The sequence below is a fragment of the Lithobates pipiens genome, unplaced genomic scaffold (genome assembly GCF_037356315.1).
Source record: "Lithobates pipiens isolate NorthernLeopardFrog02 unplaced genomic scaffold, aLitPip1_a1.2 Scaffold_16, whole genome shotgun sequence".
Classification (NCBI taxonomy): Eukaryota; Metazoa; Chordata; class Amphibia; order Anura; family Ranidae; genus Lithobates; species Lithobates pipiens.
The window spans coordinates 140,893,255-140,910,916 of record NW_027507748.1 but is presented as its reverse complement, the minus strand read 5'-3'; the positions used below and the strand labels follow the sequence as shown (position 1 = coordinate 140,910,916).

The 17,662-nt window shown below is 43.4% G+C and overlaps 1 protein-coding gene across 1 annotated transcript in view; it reads right to left on the bottom strand.

Annotated features, from left to right (window-relative positions):
- SH2B2 (SH2B adaptor protein 2) overlaps positions 1-17,662 on the bottom strand; it is a 150,332-nt gene that overhangs the window by 25,977 nt on the left and 106,693 nt on the right. The window lies entirely within an intron of this gene.

Below are 17,662 nucleotides of genomic sequence, written 5' to 3'. Positions count from 1 at the left end.
GGCTAGAAGAGCACCACTGCTAAGAAATGTTACAGAATGCTCTTTAGAATTTTTCTAATGGAACCAGGAATGATCTTTAGCAATCCGTGGAGAAGTTGAAACAGTTGACTCTGTGATTTTAGCATATAACTCTAAGATCAAAGTCTAGAACCTGTGAACCGGGGGGGCAGGTCCGCCAAATATGGGTCAACATGCCTTGGCTTAGCCGGAATCGCCAACAGAGGTCTGTCACACATGGATCAAGTCGATGGAGAAGAATTGGGGCTCCTATACCCCCTAGTTAAGCGTTTAAAACTAGTCTCACAAGTTCTGCTGCCTAAGGATAGGCTGTGGGTATGTGTAAGATTTTTCCCAGTCTTCTGGTGTAATCAATATGTCAAGTTCAGTTGTCCAGCGATCTGTGTATTCCAGAAGGTCAGGGTATGTACAGGACACGAGGATGTTATAAATTGCAGAGCGATTAAGGTCCGGTAAATAGTCTTGAAGGAGCAGGTCCTCCAAGGCTGTCAAGTCTTTATCTAATAGGTCCCCATGTGGCAAAGAGTAAAAAAAGCACAAAAACTGTCTATACCCCAACCAGTGGGTGAAGGATGCTGGTCCAACAGGAACAATCAAAGAGAGAGTGGGTACTGTCCCACCCCATAAGATCCGAACAAAGCAGCAAGACACTGATTTGTTCCAAGTTAAGAACCTCATGTGAGACAAAGCTGGTGGAGACTTCAAGTCTCCAAAAAAGAGGATTCATAAGCCCCACAAAAGAAGACAGAGAACCTGTCCATGTACCTATCCCAAGTAAGGGGCAGTTGAAGTGTAAGAAAGAAACCAACTGCACAGAAGAGGTAAGTATAACATGTTTGTTATTTAAGGTTTGCCCACTTGGGCTGGGTTCACACTGGAGAATGCAATGGCTCACAACAGGAGTCTGGTGCATCTCCATTCACCGTTTCAGGTCCGATTTCAGTCTGAATTTTATGGCTGAATTCGGACCTGAACGGACCAAAAGATGCACAGGGTTCCTGTGAAATTCGCACCGGAGGGCAGGGGGATGTGTGATCCAGCTCCATAGAGAGCCGGTTGCAATCTCCTGCTATGCAAACTGGATGCGGTGAAACCTGCATCCAAGTCGCAATAATGTGAACCTATCTTTACAAAGAAATGGTCTATCATTTTTGTCATAGGTGTATTTTAAATGATAGCGACAGAATATCAACCAAAAATCCATAAAAAACATATTATACAAATGTTACAAATTGAGCTGCAGTTCAGTGAGTAAAGTAAGTATTTGATCCCCAAGCAAAACATGACTTAGTACTTGGTGGAGAAACCCTTGCTGGCAAGCACAAAGGTAAGATGCTTCTTGTAGTTGGTTACCAGGTTTGCACACATCTCAGGAGGGATTTTGGTCCACTCTTCTTTGGAGATCTTCTCTAAATCCTTAAAATTTCTTGGCTGTTGCTTGGCAGCTCGAAGTTTCAGCTCCCTCCATACATTTTCTATAGGATTAAAGTGGTTGTATCCCCCTCTTGCCCATTTTTACAACAGGTAAGCCTATAATAAGGTAAAATGAATATCTCCTAAACCTGAACGGTTTACTAGATATTCACCTTGCATGCAGCTGCTAACGTCAGCAGTGGAAGCGCTCTGAAGGTCCGATGGATGCTCAGGATCCTCGGGAGTGATGTTATTGCGGCTCTGGCCACTCACAGCGCCGCAGCTGCGAACCTGGAAGAAATGCAGAGGCAACATGTCATCTCCCTCAGCGGTGACCGAGAGGCGGTGCGGGCGCTTCATTCTAAGGTAAGTGTTTCATAATGAGCTAGTATGCGGTGCATACTAGCTCATTATACCTTTGCCTTACAGGTTTTTTTTTTTTTTGGTCAAGGCATACAACCGCTTTAAGGTCTGGAGATCTCAATGACCTTAATGTGCTTCTTCTTGAGCCAAACCTTTGCTGCCTTGGCAGAATGTTTAGGGTGATTGTCATGCTGGAAGACCAATACACAACCCATCTTCAGTGTTCTGGCTGAGGTAAGAAAGTTCTCATCCAAGATTTTACAATACATGGTCCTGTCCATTGGCCCCTCAATGCGGCAAAATCGGCCTGTACCTTTAGCAGAGAAATAGCCCCAAAGCATAATGTTTCCACCTCCGTGCTTGCTGTAGGGATGGTGTTCTTATGCCGCGTACACACGATCAAATTGTCCGGCGTACTTAGTCCGCTGAAACGCATTTCACCGGACAATTCGATCGTGTGTGGGCTTCAGCGGACTTTCTCAGCGTAAAGTCTGGCGGACTTAGAAAGTATTTTTGCAGTCCAATCTTTCCGCCGGACTTGGGTTTCAGCGAACAATACGTTCGTCAGTATGCTAGTCCGCGAACTAAGAATGACGCATGCTCAGAAGCAAGTACGAAAAGGAAGCTATTGGCTACTGGCTATTGAACTTCCTTTTCTAGTTCCGTCGTACGTGTTGTACGTCATCGTGCTAGCAAACGCCGGGCTTTCTGTGTGTCCGTGTGTGGCCAAGTCCGTTCGGTAGAAAGTCCGCCAGATTATCCGCTGGACTAAGTACACTGGACAATTCAATCGTGTGTACGCGCCATTAGAGTCATAGTCAGCATTTTTCTTCCTCCAAACACGAGTCAAGTTAATACCAACTCAATTTTGGTCTCATCTGATCACAGCACTTTCTCCCAATCCTTTGCTGAATCATTTAGATGTTCATTGGCAAACTTCAGATGGGCCTGTACATGTGCCTTTTTGAGGAGGGGGACTTTGCAGGCGCTGCAGGATTTCAATCCATGGATGCGTATTGTGTTACTAATGGTTTGTTTGGTGACTGTGGTCCGTACTCCCAATCATTCACAAGCTCCTCCTGTGTAGTTCTGGGCTGATCCCTCACTTTTCTCATGATTATCCTTACCCCATGAGGCAAAATCTTGCATGGACCTCCAGCCCAAAGGCAATTGATGGCAGTTTTGTATTTTTTCCATTTGCGAATATCGCTCCAACAGTTGTCTCCATCTCACCAAGCTTCTTGCTGATGATGGTCTTGTAGCCCATTTCACCCTTGTGCAGGTCTACAATCTTTTTTTGTTTTTGTTTTTTCTGGATTTTTGGTTGATATTCTGTCTCTATCATTTGAAATACACCTATGAGAACACTTATTGACCTTTCATTCCTTTGTTAGTGGGCAAACATACAAAATCTGCAGGGGATCAAATAATTAATTTTGCCACTGTATTTGCATAAGCATTTGTCAAAGAATGGGTACAACTTACCATTTCATTGTCTTCTTTGCATCTACAGAGAGAAGGCAGGATGGAATATTGGAGACTTTGGTATTGTTCATAAGCTGCTCTGTGCAAACCCATTACACAGAGCAGGGCTGTTCTGTGCATATCCATTACACAGAGCAGGTAAATGTAACCTGTTTGTTATTTTTATAGAAAAAACAATGGGATTTGGGGATTTTACAATCACTTTAAGTAAAGACAAAGTTAGAGCAGACTAGTGTTTAATTACTGCAAGGACACTGGTGCATAATTCAAAAGGAAGGGGCTTTTTTGATTTTTTTTGTGACTTGGCTAATCACTTCTATTATGTGGAAGAGGCCACTGAATACATTATGAGTTGCTGTTCATTCAGTACTATTTAAAAACACATTACATTTCTATAAAAATGAATGAAATTGGGGTCTTATGTATCTGGCCGTGTAGTGTGGTTCTGTTTTAATTAAAAAGCTGGATTTATAATGAGAAATAAATAAGTTTCCAAATTACACTTACAAAGAAAATGGGCCAAATGATCACATTCCACTTTATCTGCACATTACAGCTGATCTCTAGGCAAACAGCTAAATACACATATGAAATACATACACGGCACTGTTTTACATACTATTTGATTTGTATAGCTGATCCAAAAGGCAGACAGCACAAGATGTGATCTGACTTTTCTTTACAGCACTAAGACCCCATTCACACCTGAACGTTTTGTAGCTTGAAGCCTGAAGCTACAAAACGCTGGAGGGGAAAAAATCCATTATTCTCAATGGAGATAGTTCACATCTCCACTCCATGTCGCCTGAAGCCGAACGCCTGAAGCTCAAACAAGTTCCGGACCCTTTTTTGTCACTCGAATCGGGCAGATTTGGGCGTTTTTCTTCTTTTTACATTGGTGACCTTTTGCCCTGCACAAAATGCCATAAAAACCGCAGCGAAATCGTGGTAAAAAACGCAGCAAAATCGCAGTAAATTTGCGCGATTTTCTGCCTGAAAATGCTACGCTCAGGTGTGAACGCAGCCTTAAAGCAGAACTCCAGCTAAAACTAGACAAAAAACAAGTAGCCTACTAAAAGCTAAAATAACAAATCCAGCTTTGATCCAAAAATGTTCTCTACAGAACTTTTGTCCATTTAACCCATTACCACTAAGCAGATTATTCTGGATGCACCCTGGTCTGTGACTAGACAGTGAAAAGTGAAGCAGTACAGTCAGTGGTGTCAATAGGGTTGGTATCACCTGGTGCGGTAAAACATGGTGTCACACCCCCCCCCCCCCCCAATAATTTTGATTTGATTTTGGAACTGACCTGCTGACATGGTGTCTTGCTAGCTGGACGGGATCTGATGGCCGCAGGGAAGATGGCAAGGTGCTGTGGCCTGCCAACAAGAAGTGTTGCTACAAGGCCCTGTAGTTAGCAAGCAGAAGACATTAGCTGAAAAGGGAAAGCACTCTGTAGGGGGCGGGCACACATCACGTAATTGGTTGCTAGGATGCTGGCGGTCGTAGCAATCAATGACAGCTCTCGGCAGAGATGTGGCTTGCCTGAATCAAGGAAAATCGGGCCCTGCAGATTGGAAAGCTGACGGACCAATGAACTATACAACTATTATATATATATATATATATATATATATATATATATATATATAGAAATTGTGGTTTAAGATTGTAGATGGCAAGGTGCAGGATAGTTAGGTCAGTGCGGTGGCAGTATATTGTAATGGATATGGTACATGGGACACTTGGCATGTATGCTGCCGCTGGGATTAGTCCTCCTGCTGTTCCCTTTTAGCCACTGATTTCCTCAGCCAGAGTCTGCCCTGTGCTCAGCACTTACTTGCTGAAGGGGCAGGCAGCGAGAAAGCCGAGTATATCACTCCACCAGCAGCGGGTACTGTGAGCCAGGACTTTATGCAAGTGCGGCACTTGTTGTGTAAGTCCGCCTGTGCTGAAAAGGAAAAAAAAAAGTCCCTCTATCCTGCAGTCTCCCGGGCCCCTCTGGATGAACTGAATGCCCCCACCCAGGGAATATGATTTACCACCAGTGGGGGTACATTATTGTATGTATGCCCATGTATACTACATTATGAAATTTGAAGCTGTCGGCTCCCCTGTTAAAGTGACGGGATCGCCCCCCCCCATATATATATATATATATATATATATATATATATTAGAGGTCGATCAATATGGGTTTTTCTCTGGCCGATGCAGATTTTGATATTTAGAAATCGGAGTGGCCGATGGCCGATACATAATGCAGATTTTAGGCCGTTTTTTCTTTGGCAAGTGGCACTGGCAGGCACTGACCAAAAAAATAAATAAAATCAGCCTAAAATATCAACTGCATAATCGGCATTATATATTGGCCACTGGTTGGCACTGGCAGGTGACACTGGCAAGTGGCACAGGTTGGCACTGTTTGGCAGATGGCACTGGCAGGTGGCACTGGTAGATGGCACTGGCAAGTGGCACTGACAGGTGGCACTGACAGGTGGCACTGATTGGCACTGGCAGGTGGCACAGGCAGATGACACTGGATGGCACTAGCTGGCACTGATTGGAAGATGGCACTGGCAGGTGGCACTAACTGGCACTGGCAGGTGGTGGCAGCAGCTCTGGCCGGCTCAGGTGTGACTGGGTGGCAGACACCATGACACCCCCCCATTGCAAGCAGCGGAGGACACCCCCAGTTTGGGGCCAGGGCAGGCGGCTCAGGCACACAATACACCTGGGTGGCAGCTTGAGAGGATATACACAGCAGTGGGTGGAGAAAATAAGTGACAGGCTCAGCAGAGCAGTAATGAGAGGGGAGGACTCGGAGGAGGAAAACAGAGACCATGAGCAGCCCCGGCATGTCAAAGGGAACCAAGGCTTTCTCCATCCTTGGATGGCCGCACTCCCGCCCCCCCCATAGCGACGCCACTGAGTATAGTGATAAGCTCATCTCTGTCACATTGCATTCTCTTCCTATCAGCGTGTTTTTAGTCAACACTATAAGCGTGTTTTTTGTCAACACTGATTGGCTGCATGTGCTGCTTCTTCCTTGCACACTTCAGCCCTGCTGTAAAGGAACTGCATGTCAGGTACTTACACTGCTCACATTCATAAATAAATTTAAAGCGGTATTAAACTCAAATCCCAAAAATTGAATATATTGCAGCTTCACAATCCTTAGATGAGCTGGCTGCATACGTTTTTTTTTTAGGGCTTATATACACAGGGCAGTTGAAAACCTCTTCTGAACGCTGAAAACTGACAGCTGGAAACCGAAAGTGGAAAACTTCCATTTTACAGCTTTTACATAATGAGTTTGAGAGTTTAGCAGTGCTTATGAGCATTTGAGGTTAGAAGTGGTTTTTAACCACTTCCCGCCCGGCCTATAGCAGAATGACGGCCGGGCAGTGGTTTCATTATCCTGACTGGGCATCATATGATGTCCTTCAGGATAACATGCCACCGCGCACCCCCGCGGGGCGATCGGTGGAGCGGTGAGTCGCTCAGTCTGACACACCGCTACACTGATTTCGGGAAAGAGCCTCCGGCGGAGGCTCTTTACCACGTGATCAGCCGTGTCCGATCACAGCTGATTACGATGTAAACAGGAAAAGCCGGTGATCGGCATTTCCTTACTCGCGTCTGTCAGACGCGAGTAGAGGAGAGCCGATCGGTGGCTCTCCTGATAGGGGGGTCTGCGCTGATTGTTTATCAGCGCAGCCCCCCCTCAGATGACCGCACTGGACCACCAGGGACTCCACTAGGACCACCAGGGAAGTGGGCAACATGTGGATGGCCAGGTATGTACCCCTGGCCATCCACATGTGCAAATGATGCCTAATCTGTGCCAGTCAGTGCCCACAAATGGGCACTGACTGGCACCATCATGTACCAATCAGTGTCATCAGTGCGGTATATCACTCAGCAATGCCACCCATCAGTGTCATCAGTGCCACCCATCAGTGTCATCAGTGCCACCCATCAGTGTCCAGCAGTGCCACCTATCATTCCCCTTCAGTGCCCACCTATCAGTGCCCAGCCATGCCACCTATCCATGCCACCCATAAGTACCCATTAGTGCCACCCATAAGTACCCAGTGCCACCCATAAGTATCCATCAGTGCCACCTATGAGTGCCCATCAGTGCTGCATACCAGTGCCACCTATCAGTGTCCATCAGTGGCCATTAGTGCCACCTCATCGGTGCCCATCAGGGCCGCCTTATCAGTGCCCATCAGTGCAGCCATATCAGTGCCCATCATTGAAGAAGAAAACTTACTTACAAAAAATTTTAACAGAAACAAAGAAAAACTTTATTTTTTTTTTTTATTCAGTCTTTTTTTATTTGTTGTGCAAAAAATAAAAACCACAGAGGTGATAAAATACCACAAAAATAAAGTTCTATTTGTGGGAACAAAATGATAAAAATTCTGTTTTGGTACAGTGTAGCATGACAGCGTAATTGTCATTCAAATTGCGACAGCGCTGAAAGCTGAAAACTGGTCTGGGCAGGAAGGTGTCTAAGTGCCTGGTATTAAAGTGGTTAAAGATAACCTCGGGAGACCCTCCAAAATGCCAACAATGCACAAAAAACAAGTATTATTAATTATTTCAGCCATTCTGTGAGAGAAGAGAGAGCAGAGAGAGAGCAGTGTGCTTGTAGATAATGTAGCGGTCTTATTTTTTGCGTTTTTACTATGAATCTCATTATGGGTATCTGATGTTTGTGAGGCTCTGAAGAAGTAGAAAATTACGTGAGTTTCTCGCTACTGGACTCATCCATTGATGTAGGAAACATTTTTATACGTTTAAAAATTATCAGAATTTTTTTCCCCCTTTAAAAATGCTTACAAACACGAACGCGGATGAATGTGGTTTACCGCGGTTACAAGCATTTGGCATTTAAAATGCTGGTAAACCACAGTCCGAAGCGCAAATTTTTCTGCTTTCAAATAAATGCCTGCAACGTCAACTGCCTCTAAACTCCTATAAACGACTCAGTGTACATGTACACATAAGATAACATAAAGGAGAATGTAGGGGCTGCTAAAAAAATAACGCCCAACTGCTCCTAAACGTGAGTTTAGCAGCTGTTGTGTACATTTGGCCTGTGTACAGCGTGCCTACACTCTGGAAGAAGGAGCACAGAGGGCACATTTGGACAGCAGCATTGTCAGTCTGGGGTAGAGGAGTGTTAGATGTACTAGCAGATTTAGATACACTGACACATTGAAGCTGAACTCCAGCTAATAATTTACAGGTAGTTACAACAGTTTTTCCTTCTGTTTGTAATAAAGGTTTTACATAAATAAATAAAAGCTGATCATTGTAAGCACCCCTGTCAGTGGTAAATGATTTGTCCAATTCCTCTGCTGCATCTGCAGGTTAGCTTGCTCTCTTGAAAAACAATAGACTTACTGTACCAGGTGAAAATAAAATAAAGAGTCCTAAGAGTCCATTCGCACCATGAGATGGTTTGAGAAAGGGGCCCTCCTTTCTGCCCTGAAACATGTAGTCACATCCCCACCACTTCCTGTCTTCACCCAGCCGTAAGAGGTGCTAGTTTGGAGCTGCAGCCATCTTGCCACTTCAGAAAGCTGCTGATGCTTATGTTCCAGCCTGAAGCCTGACAGCTGCACTTCCTTCAAGAACTCTGCTTCAACCAGCCACGTGCCTGCTGGGCTCTGCAGCCTCATGGTGATCCTATGAAGGTCTATATGGGTCTATGACAAACCTTGATCCACTTTTATCTAGTGAGTGCATTTTAATTGTTTTATATGCCTTTTTAATTAAATCGCTACACCTAGATGAAGGCGCCCTCTTGTGTTTGTTCTTTTTTTATATGTTTCTTTCTTTGTTTACTGTCTGTGAACACTAATTTTTAACATGTTGGAATAAATTTATAGATTTATGATACATTTTTTGGGTGTATTGTTTGCCTCGAAAGTGCCTTTTCTAAAGGGGGTTTACATTATTTTTGAATATATAAACTGGAATGTCGGCAACAGACACCAGACCCTACATCAATGGACTATTGTCTATATCTGCCTAGAGTTCAGCTAAAGAGTTTTCTGTTCCTAAATGATGAAGCTTAAATAATGCCTCTAGACTAAAATAGTGTGCATGGACACATAGGATTATAATATTTGCTTCTAGAAACAAAAAAAATGCTCAAAAGCTGCTGCTAGGAGCATTTTTTTAAGCTAGTGTGCATGGAGCCTTAAAGAGGTTGTAAAGTCACATAACACAATTTCTTGTATCCTCTCTGTTTTAGAGAAGATCATTTAAAAATATAATCCTAAATACCTTTTTGCACAGCTCCTGTGAAGTCACATGATCTCCCTCTGCTCTCCTTCCTCGATCTAAGGACAGCAGTGGGAGGGGCTGAGATTCCCCAATGATATCAGCCAGCCAGCAGAGGGAGATCATGTGACTGCACAGAGGATCTGTGCAAAAAGGTATTTAGGATTATAATAAAAAAACAAAAACGGACATACTGTACTGAATATTATGCTAATACAGAGACGATACAAGTAATTGTGTTATCGATTACATTGGAATAGAGGCAGGAGGAGAGGGGAGGGGCGGGGAGGAGATCGGCTCTCACACACAGACTAGGAAATGACATCCAGGAAGGAAATGAGAGAGGGAAAGAAGAGAGGTTGTGTATACACAGGGGTATGACGGAGGCACATAAACTGACCACGGTATCACGGATCAGCAGCCACAATTACAGTGGTCATCACACACAGGGAGACACAGAAACAGGCGGAATCAACCAGGTATTTTAAATCAAAGAAAGGGGCAAATTACAGTGCGATAGAACTATGCTACTGATCGCGCTTTAACCACTTTACGACCAGCGCAAGCTGACGTACGTACATTTTTTGAAGAGGGATATCTCGGTAACGGCAGCAGCTGCTGCCACAACCGAGGTATCCATCTCTTCAGGTGCCGGCCATGTGTATGATAATGGTGGTCTCTGCGGTGGGTTCACCGTGAGATCACCGTTATTGGCGGCAGGAGAAGTGCTTACCGGAGCCATCGATAGCGGCGGAGGTGATCGTGACCTGTCTTGTCTGTGGTATGGAGACGAGTGAGGCTAAGATGGCCCCCACCACTCTCTATACCATAGCAGGGCGGAAGCGACGTCAAAACGTCACTTCTTCCCATACCTCTTAAAGGTACATTTTTTCAATGTCATTTTTTAAAAATGCCATTTTTTTTTTTCTATTGCATTTAAGTCCAAATATGAGATCTGAAGACTTGTTGACCCCAGATCTCATATTTAAGAGGTCCTGTCATGCTTTTTTTCTATTACAAGGGATGTTTACATTCCTTGTAATAGGAATAAAAGTGATCCATTTTTTTTTTAAAACAGTGTAAAAATAAATAAAATCAAGTAAAATAAATAAGATTTTTTTTTTTAAAAACACCCCATCCCGAGGTCGCAAAACATGCAACCTGTAGACTTTTTTAAATGTCGCTTATGGAGATTTTTGAGGGTAAAAGTTTGACGCCATTCCACGAGTGGGTGCAATTTTGAAGCGTGACATGTTGGGTATCAATTTACTCGGCATAACTGTCTAATTTTTTTTATTCAAAAATTGCATTTTTTCCCAAAAAAGTGCGCTTGTAAGACCGCTGCGATGCATGCACAAAAGCATCTGGAACACATCCAGACTGCGTTTCTATGGTGTGAACTAGCCCTAAAGCATATCTCTCTACAGTGTGTACTTGTTTCAATCCAGAGCACTAAGTGTGATTGCTGTCTACTGCCTCCTTCCACTGCTATCAGCATGAGTCACTTCTGACAAGTTTTCCTGACACCAGAGATAAAAAGTGACAGGGAAGGGAACTCCAGCACACAGCCTGTGATTGACAGCCTCAGCTCTGTTCCTGTGTACTATGTGAAGAGTGATGTGTCCCTTCTCTCCAATCATCTCTCACTGAGCTCTGCAGAGTGAAATTACAGCTCCCCACCCCCTGCTTTCTGAAAGCTCAGACAAGCTGTATGAATTTTGCACTTTGAACTGTTAAAAGAGAGAAAAGAGAGGGCTGCAGATAAACAGGTGCAGCTTATGTATGAGATTTGTTTCATTTCTGTGTATCACCCGAGGCAAGTCATTTCATTGGGTATATGGAAGGGTTTATAACCACTTTAAGCAATGCAGTTTGGTCACCTCCTTGCACCCAGCCTGTGATTGGGCAACAAAGGAGCAGCATTAGAGAGATGGGCAATCTTTCATCTCTCTCCTCCTGTCAGAATGTTCGTTGTCAGTACATTATTATTATTATACACAATTTATATAGCGCCAACAGTTTACGCAGCACTTTACAATGTATAGGGGGGGACAACATAATTACAGTACAGCTCAATACAAAAGGTACGGGAGGGCCTTGCTTGTACAGCTTACATTCTAAAGGGAGGAGGTAGTACAAAAGGTAATAGCTGCAGAGAATGATTTGATGGGGGTGGCTCAGGGACAGTTGTTAGGTGGGTGTGGGATAGGCTTCCCTGAATAAATGAGTTTTCAGGGATCTCCTAAAGGTGGACAGGGTAGAGGCTGATCGGATATATCAGGGCAGGGAGTTTCAGAGGATGGGAGAGGCTCTGGAGAAGTCTTGAAGGCGAGCATGGGAGGAGGTAACAAGGGAGCTAGAGAGCGGGAGGTCCTGGGAGGAGCGGAGGTACATGTGCATGCAACACAGCCAATCAGCTCCTAGTGCTGCCCCTCCCTAGTGCTGTAAAGGGAGTTACAAGAAAGCATAAAAGCAGCAAAATTCTGGTACTTACGCTAGCTATAATAAAAATACAATTTCATGATTTCAATGATGAATCAATTAGATTTTTTTAAATCGTCAAGATGATTATTAATGGTGGTAGTCTATTTTCCCTGTTTAAATAAAATAATCATCCTTGTTTAAGAAATTAGTATTTTTTTTGCCTTTTCATTTTGTCCTAATTGCATTTTCCCCATCAGGGACAACAACTGAAATCTCATGAATGGCCCTAAAAAATAAGACAAAAGTGAGGTCTGAAAATTAAAATCTGCATGTAATCATCATGTGTATATGCCTAAAATTTAGTCAAATTAGGCCCATTCTATTTGCATTAAGATGTGTATAAAACAAGGTGAATACTCCACTAAATAGAACCCTAACATTTTCTTAATTATCTGGCACACAAGGGAGATTAAACAGGTTTTTACTTTGAAATGTAAATAGCAGGGTTGCCTTTTCGCCTCCATTTGTTAAGGCTGCCATTAAGTTCATGGCACTCCCACCCAGATCAATTAGCCCAACCACAAAGGAAAGGAAGGGAGAGCATATATGGCTCCGAGAAATGCAGCTGATGCCAAGACAAGCAATTTGAATATTTGGCTGGTTTTCTTTGTGTGCGGGGAAATCTGTTTCGCTTGTGTGTGCTCTGATACAACTGTATACATACACTGAGTAGTTCCAGTGTTGGGCAGGCATATAAAAGGCACTTAAGAAATCACGCCATAATGTAAGAGACAAACAGACAATCAAAGGTAATATATTTTAAGCCATATAAACAGTAGCTGGATATTTAAATAGTGCTGATAACAAGGAAATGTCAGCCTTCCTGTAAATGGAATCTCTAATGTTTCAACCTGCTGTACGTGTCTATAAGCTACCTGACGCCAACCTCTCTTCACTGAGAGCACTTTGCTGGCAAAGAAGTGTGCATGTCTATACACTATCAGGGCTTGTTCACAATAACATCTGTGGGGGGGGGGGGGGGGGGTAAAACCTTGCAGTTGAGCTGCAGTTTTACAACCCCCCCCCCCCCCCCCCAATAACTGCTTCTCCCTTAGCTGCAGAGGAAACCGTGGCATGCTTTGCTTTAATGTCGCAGCAGGAATAATGCTCATTTTTGCTTTTAGTGGCCAGTATGCCTGCTGAACGAAACTCATTCAACCGCTGTAACCGCCCCCACAATTTCATGCAATCCATACAGAAATTTCGGAGGAGCAGGATGGAATATCTTTCTTGAACAAACAAATTTCTAAACAGTGAGTGTGATTTTTGTTTGGAAAATCACTATTCATTCCATAATCAATTTTTTTAAGAGCAAATTATATTTTGCAGTCATTTTAAATGACATTCATTCAGTCATCAAATGTACAAAAAAAAAATCATCAAATTCATACAAACATTCATTCTAAAATCTACTAGTATATAGACAGGTTTAGACGTAGCAGGTGGGGGGTGGTAGTTGGGAGATGCTTAGCACCAGAGTCAAAGCTTAGGCGTAAAGTCATGGCCTCCATAACAAGCAGGGAAAGGAAGGTAATAGAACACATTTTGGAGGTTATTTACAAAAGGTAAATCCACTTTGCACTAAAAGTGTACTTGGAAGTGCAGTAGCTCTAAATCTAAGGGTCCTTTCACACATGGATATCGGCTTGCTTAGTGGGGATCGCTCAGTCGAAGAGGAAGATGACAGGTGCGTCTCTGCACACTGCGCAGGGAGTGACCTGTCAGAGCGCCGCTCTCCCCTATGGGAGATGGGGAGGTTTTTCCTCCGTCACACTTTTTTCAGATCGGAGCGGGTCGGATGTCAGCGGACATGTCACCGCTGACATCCGACGCTCCATAGACCTCTGAAAAACTGACAGGCGGACTTGAACGGATTGGTAGTGTGAAAGAGGCCTATGAGGAAGATCTGAAAAGAGTGGAAGCTCTGCTGATTTTATCATCCAATCATGTGCAAGCTAAAATGCTGGTTTTTATTTTCCTTGCCTGTCCCCCTCGGATCTACAGCAACTTTACTTCCAAGTGCACTTGCAGTGCAAAGTGGATTTGCTTTTAGTAAATAACCCCCTTTGTGATGCCTGCTCTTTGGTAGCACCTTTAGTTTCAGATGATCAGACCCGGTGACAGGTTAATTTAACCACTTCAGCCCCGGAAGAAATTACCATATTTATCGGGGTATAAATTGCGCCGGCGTATAACACGCACCACAAGTTTAGGAGGGAATTTTAAGGAAAAAAACTTTTAGGAGTAAAGTTTAAGGAAAAAAAACGTACATATAAATGCCCATCAATGCAGCCTTATCAGTGTCCATCTGCAGCCTTGCCCATCCATCTGCAGCCTTGCCCAGTGTCCATCTGCAGCCTTGTCCAGTGCCTTTGCAGCCTTGCCCAGTGCCTTTGCAGCCTTGCCCAGTGCCTTTGCAGCATTTCCAGTCTCTTTTCAGGATTGCCCTGATTTAAATTTGGCGCCGATCTCCGCTGACTGAGCGGAGAGGAGCGAGCGGAGCCGAGATACACAAAGCCGAAGTACAGTCGGCTTTACTCGGCTCCTCTCGCAATCTCGCCCGCCTCCACTGATTGTGAGAGCAGTGAGCGCCGCTGACATACAGAAAGCCAAGTGTACTTCGGCTAGACTCGGCTCCTCTCGCAGTCAGGGGCGGATCAGCGGGGATAGGTGTATAACACGCTCCCACTGTTTTCCCCTGATCTTAAGGGGGAAGAACTGCGTGTTATACGCCGATAAATAAGGTACCCACTTCCTGAACAGGCCATTTTTTGCGATACGGCACTGTGTTGCTTTAACTGACAATTGTGCGGTCGTGCGACGCTGTACCCAAACAAGCGACAATTTTGAAACAATTAAAAAAAATTATAATTTTTTTTACTTTCTGCAATAAAACATTTCCAAAAAAAAGAAATGAAAAAAAAAAAAGTTAAATCTATTCATCAGTTTAGGTTGATAATATGTATTCTGCTACATATTTTTGGCAAAAGAAAAATCACAATAAGCATATATTGATTGGTTTGCGCAGTTATTGCGTCTACAAAATAGAGGATAGATTTATGGCATTTTTAGCATTTATTTATTTTTTACTAGTAATGGCGGTGATCAATGATTTTTAGCGGGACTGCGACATTGCGGTGGATAAATCGGACACCTGACTGAATTTTTTTTAACTTTTTTGGGAACCAGAGACATTACAGTAATCAGTGCTAACAATATGCACTGTTATTCTACTAATGACACTGGCAGGGAAGGGGTTAATATCAGGGGCAATCAAGGGCTTAAATGTGTTCCTTGTTTGTTTTCTAACCGTATCAGGGACTGTGTGACTGGGGAAATGCACAGATCCGTCTTCCTGCATAGGAAAAAGACTGAATCTGTGTGATCTCTCCTGTCAGAACAGAGATTTGCCTTGTTTACACAGGCAGATCCCTGGTCTGTCATTTCGGGGAACGATTGCGGGTGGCCAGCGGACATCGAGTCCACCGGACCCCCAGATTGGCTCCCCCCACTGGCCAATGGAAGCGAGTAAAAGCGAGTTCCCAAGCCCACGTACAGCTACGGCAATTTGCGGGAACGAGTCAACCTGCCACAGTATAATGACGGCGGCTGGTCGGCAAGAGGTTAAAGTGGACCTAAACTCACATAATGAAGATTTGCTATCTTATAAGGAACATCTAAAGTTGCTAGCTGTGCCCAATTAGTACCCTGAAAATTTTACCTTTGTCTTGTATGCCTCCTAAAAAGAATCAGAGCACTTCCTTTGCCACGTTACTCCGGTGCATTGAATCTCATATCTGCAGCGTGATATCATCTAAGACACTGCCACCTCTGACTGCTAGTATCACAAGGTGTCCCTAAAACTTACCTTTTGTCTGGAATTCTCCCTTAAAAATAACAGTGCATATCCTGGAATGTGAGTGTGCCTAGAAACACCTGTGCCCATAGCTCCCAACTGTTCCTGATTTCGAGGGACTGTCCCTGATTTGGAACAAAGTCCCTCTGTCCCTCTTTTGTCCGATTTATATAGTTGTATATAACATGCACTTTTTATCTTTCAAAAAGTGTTTCCCAGCACTAAACCACTTTATCCAATTGCTAAATTGCTGCATTTTGTAAATTTTTAAAAGCCAATATAAGGGAATAGTAGTGATAAAGAAAAGCACTTGTGGGTTTATAAGAGAAATACTGCCAAAGCTTGTTTGGCTCTACTTCTCTGGATCACAGGAATGCAGTTCATTCTGCACTCCTGTGACATGTTTTCAGCAGAGAAAACTCCTCTCAAGGCCCACTAGTTTTGGATTTTTTTACAGCCAGAAAACCCCTGCCAAAAACCAGCCTGAAGCCAAAAACAGCAGCTGAAAAAACGTCCAGTGTGCATGAGGGCTTATGGTGACCTAGGGGTCCCCAAGGAGTTCCCTTAATTTACAGGGATTTCCTCGCACTTCCTGTTCAGCTATGGGACAGGGAATTTTTGGCAATGGTACAGATGGTGAAAATTAAAAGAATTACAGGGGTTATAGCCATTACTTTTTCCAAAATGAAAAAGAAAAGTTTTGCCGATAGTTCTACTTTAATGCTGGCAAATAATAGGTGTAAAGGGGTACCAAATAACATTAAAAGACTTTTTTAGACATCTGTAAAAACCTAAGCAACATCTTCTTATCGCCATCTTGTGGACAAATATGGTACCATCTATGTCCTATTGAAAATGCTAACAATACCTAAAAGCAATACAAATAGAGTGAAAGAAAATAAAACTATCTAAAAATTAGAAGGATACCCATAAGAATAACCTAATGCAATTTTTTTTATAAGAGGAACGAACAAATTAGTGCTAATTTCTACAAATCTGTGATGAAACAGTCCAAATCGATATCGATGTTCATGCCATGTAGAATTAAAGTGTCTAATTCGTAGATCCATCATGTTTCATATTCTTGAGGCCTGGTCCCCTCCAAATTCTGGTGACCTTATCTATGCCAAAAAATGTAATAGACTGGGATCCTTATTATGAAATAAAACATAAATGGTTGGATACACTATGCTTTTGATATCCCTTATGTATATTTTGAACATGTGAATTCTTTTTGAAAGTTTTCTAGTAGTTCTACCCACGTAGTAGAGCTCGCACAGGCACTTCATCATGCAGGTAACAAAAGTACTATCACAAGAAATTTCTTTATTTCATACAGTTTCCCTGTGTGTATAGATTGGAAAGCAGTATGTTTTCTGTTGTTGTGGCTGCTAATTCTACATGTCTAGCATCTTCTACACTTGTAGAAGCCTACTTTATCCAGAAAGGTGGAAATTCTCTAAGGCTGCTCTCACACTGGAGCGGGCGGGTGTTGATGGTAAAACGCAGCTAGTTTTAGCGGCGCTTTACCGTCATGTTAGCGGCGCTATTCGGCCGATAGTGGCTGATAGTGCCTTTAACCCCCCACTAGCAGCCAATGAAGGGGTTAAATGCCCCGTGTAGCACCACTGCCAAAGCGCTTTGCAGGCGCTTCAGCAGCGGTGCCCATTCATTTCAATGGGCAGAAGCAGTGGAGGAGCGGTGTATACACCCCAGTGTGAAAAAGGTCTGAGGAGG